This window comes from Carica papaya, chromosome 3 (genome assembly GCF_054855325.1).
Source record: "Carica papaya isolate Zhongbai chromosome 3, ASM5485532v1, whole genome shotgun sequence".
Taxonomy (NCBI): Eukaryota; Viridiplantae; Streptophyta; class Magnoliopsida; order Brassicales; family Caricaceae; genus Carica; species Carica papaya.
In genome coordinates this window covers 21725874-21730197 of record NC_142311.1, presented here as the reverse complement: position 1 = coordinate 21730197, position 4324 = coordinate 21725874, and positions in this window count along the sequence as shown.

The window sequence follows — 4324 nt, the reverse complement described above, 5'->3', positions numbered from 1 at the left end:
TTTTTGGATTCGTTACAGTAAAGATGTTATATTTACTATTAAAAATATTTATTTAATTGTTTTGATCTTTCAGTCACTATCTGAGTCCTTTTCATAATTCATTATTAATTTTAAGATGAATAAAATAAATTATGCTCTTTATGAGATGCTCAATATGTTGATTGATTATGGGAATCAAATTACATCTGAGAAGAAGAAATGAGCTGTCATGTTAGTTGACAACTCTTCTAATAAGGGTAAGGGTAAGAAGAAACCCAAGAAGAAGCCCACTGCACCTAAGGGTGGTATGACTAAACCTGAAGGTAAGGGAAAAGCTTACCAATCTGATGTTGAATGTTTCTTCTGTAAGAAGAAAGAGTATTGGAAGAGAAACTGTAAGGAGTATCTTGCATATCTAAATGACAAGAAACAAGGTGAGACCTTAACGAAAAGTGTTTCCATGATTTTTTTAACTTCTATTAATCCATCTATATGGGTATTAGACATCAATAGTCATTTTAACATTTGCAATACATTGCAGAGACTAAATTAAGAGAAGATTAAAGAAAGGAGAAGTTAATCTTCAAGTTAGGAATAGTGCACAAGTTGCGGCCCTAGCTGCAAGATTAATTTCTCTTAAGATACCTACAGACAAAATACTTTTGTTGGAGGATTGTTATTACGTTCCTAAATTTGTTTTGAACATAATTTCAATATCTTTTTTGGACCAACATAGTTTTCATATTATTTTGAATAATGGAATTTGCTTTATTTATGTCTTACCTGATATGAATGAAAATTCAATTTTGCATGTTTCTAATCTTAAGAGAAAAATAGATGATCAAGTAAATTATACATATTTTTGACATTGTAGGCTTGGTCATATTAGAGAGAAAAAAATAAATAAGTTGTACAATGAAAGTTACCTTGACAAATATGATTATGAATCATATACAACTTGTGAATCTTATCTCAAAGAAAAAATAACCAAATATCTATTTATTGGAAGTAGAGAAAGAGCTTTTGAATCATTGAGACTAATTCATACTGATGTTTGTGGCCCCACGAAAATTCAAGCAAGAGGAGAATATTCTTACTTTATTACCTTCACTGATCATATGTCAAGATATAGATTTGTGTATCTTATGAAATATAAATTTGAATCTTTTGAAATGTTCAAAAGATTCTATAGTAAAGTTGAGAAACAGACTGACAAAAGTATTAAAGTGCTAAGGTATAATAGGGGAGGAGAATATTTTAATGATGATTTTACCAGATATCTCAAAGAGAATGAGATTCTCTCACAATGGACCCTTCCTAGAACACCACAACACAATGGTGTGTACGAAAGAAGAAATCGAACCTTATTAAATATTATAATATTAATGATGGGGCTCACAGATCTTCCAATTAATTTAAAGTTACGAATTTGGGCTGTTCAAAAAATTTATATTTGAACTTTTCACAATTGGCCAGTCCATCATCCACATGTTTTTGAGTGAAAACTTGAAGCAACTCTTTAAGCTTCTTTGCCTTTGATCTTATTACTGGTCCGCTGAAACTTTTCAGATTTGGAACTCTATTTGTGTTCACGTCATTTAAAATTTGCTCTAAGTCACCTTTTGTTGCTCTTTGAGTATCTTGAGTGTTTTTAGCCTTGTTTGCATCAGGTAGATTAAAATCTAAAGCCGAGAAGGAAAAATGTTATGAATGGGGGGAGCAGGGTCACTTTAAGAGAGATTGTCCCAAGTTGAAAGAGAAAAAAAGAAAGAAGTAAGAGAACTCTACTAATTTAGTTAACGACAATAACTCTGATGATAGTGATAGTAGTAGTGATAGAGAAGTCTTATCTATGAGTTCTGATCATGGAAAGAATTCTTGAATTCTTGATACTAAAGCATTGTTTTGCTACATACAAACAGATGGATGGTATTATATACATAGGCAATAATAGTCCATTGACTGTAAACGATATCGGTGACATCATATTAAGAATGTTTGATGGAGCTATCAGAACTATTGAGTGTTGGCATATTCTTCAGATGAAGAGGAACTTGATTTCTTTTTCTACTCTAGATTCTCAAGGATACAGGTTTCATGCAGAAAATGGTATTCTGAAAGTGTGCAAGGGTTCAATGGTATTCATGAAATGCAGTTTGGAATCTAGATTATATATTTTTCAGGGTAATACAGTTTTAGAGAAAGTTGTTGTAGCATCATAGAACAATGATCAAAATTAAACTAAGTTGTGGCATATGCATCTAGGTTATATGAGTGACAAGGGGCTTTCTGTGTTGGGCAGATAGAATTTGTTGAATGGTTATAAAGAAGCTATGGATTTTTGTGAACATTGTGTGTTTGAAAAATAGACTAGGGTAAAGTTTAGCAAGCAGGCAACGCACAAAATTAAGGATAAGTTGGATTATATCCATTTTGATTTATGAGATCCATACAAAACTTTCTTCAAAAATGGTGCTAGGTATTTTATGACTCTGATTGATGGTTATTCTTGGATGCTTTGGGTATACTTTCTGAAGTCTAAGGAAGATGCATTTTCAACTTTTGTCAAAATAGAAGACCATGATTGAAAAGTAGATAAAGAGAAAGATCAAGTATCTTAGGACTAACAATGAGTTAGAATTTTACAATCATGTGTTTGATGACTTTTGCAATATGGAAAGAATAGTGAAATACTACACTTGTGTTGGGACACCATAACAAAATCGTATTACAGAACGCATGAATAGAACGCTTTGTAATAAAGCACGAAATATGTTGTCTCATTCAGGCTTGGGACATTAATTTTAGGTAGAAGCTGTGAATATTGCTTGTTTCTTAGTTAATAGATGTTCATCCATAGCTATTGAGTGCAGAAATCTTTTTGAGGTATGGTTTGGTTCACCTACTAATTACTCTCAATTGAGAGTATTTAGTTGCCCTGCTTATGCTCACATAAGAGATGGTAAACTTGAGCTGAGGGTAAAGAAATTCATATTTCTAGGGTATGTTTCTAGAGTGAAAAGTTACGGGTTATGGTGCAGTAATTCAAAGTTTTCAGAGTTTATTATCAGCAGAGATGTGATATTTAATTAGTCTGCTTCACTAGACAATCAGAAAGAGAATGTAATAGCATAATCAGATCCTGATGTTGGAGAACAAGTGGAGGTAGAGGTCGAGACTCTAGCACCTCAGTTAAACAGAGTATAAGGTAGTACTAATGATCAACAACAGTCTTATAGCATCATAATAGACAGGGAGAGAAGACATATTAGACCATCGCAGAGGTATGAAAATCTTGTTGCATATGGCTTAGTAATTACAGAGACATTTTTTTTACAGAACTTGGAAGTTATAGTGAAGCTATTTTCAGTTCAAATGCATATCAATGGATTAGTGCTATGGGGAAAGAAATTGAGTCACTTTACAAGAATCAGACTTGGGAACTCAAGCCATTGCCAAATGGAGAAAAGATAGTAGGTTGTAAATGGATTTTCAATAAGAAGGAAGACATTCCAGGGGTAGAAGCGCCGCGATGCAATGCTCGATTGGTAGCTAAAAGTTTTACTCAACGAGAAGGGATCGACTTTAATGATGTGCTCTCTCTAGTTGTGAAACATAGTTCCATCATAGTCTTACTTGATATGGTTGCTTTTCATGATTTAGAGTTGGAGCAGTTAGATGTAAAAACTATATTTTTACATTACGAATTAGAGGAGCAGATCTATATGAGTCAGCACGAGGACTTGTCATTCCAGGCATGGAAAAATATGTTTGTCAACTTAAAAAATCTTTTTATGGTTTGAAACAGTTGCTTAAACAATGGTACAAGAAATCTTATATATTCATGAGACATAATGGTTTCATCCGTAGTGCCTCTGACAATTGCGTGTATCACAAGAGACTGTCAGATGATTCTGCTATATATTTGCTATTATATGTAGATGACATGCTTATTGTTATTAAAAGTATATCACATATTGATAATTTAAAAAAGTAGTTGGGTGAAGAGTTTGACCTAAAAGATTTGGGTACTACAAGGAAGATACTGGGAATGAAGATTACTCGGAGTAGAAGTGCTGGAAAACTTTTTTTGTCTTAGCAATCATATGTTGAGAAGGTATTGCAGTGTTTCAATATGAGCAATGTAAAGCCCGTAACTGTTCCACTTGGTACTCACTTCAAGTTATCTACAGACATGTCACCGAAGATAGATGAAGACATGGAGCATATGTCCAGTGTTTCATACTCGAGTGCTGTAGGTAGAATCAAGTATGTCATGGTATATGCTCGTTCTGATATTTCACATGCAATTAGTGCAGTGAATAGATACATGGTGTATCCTGGG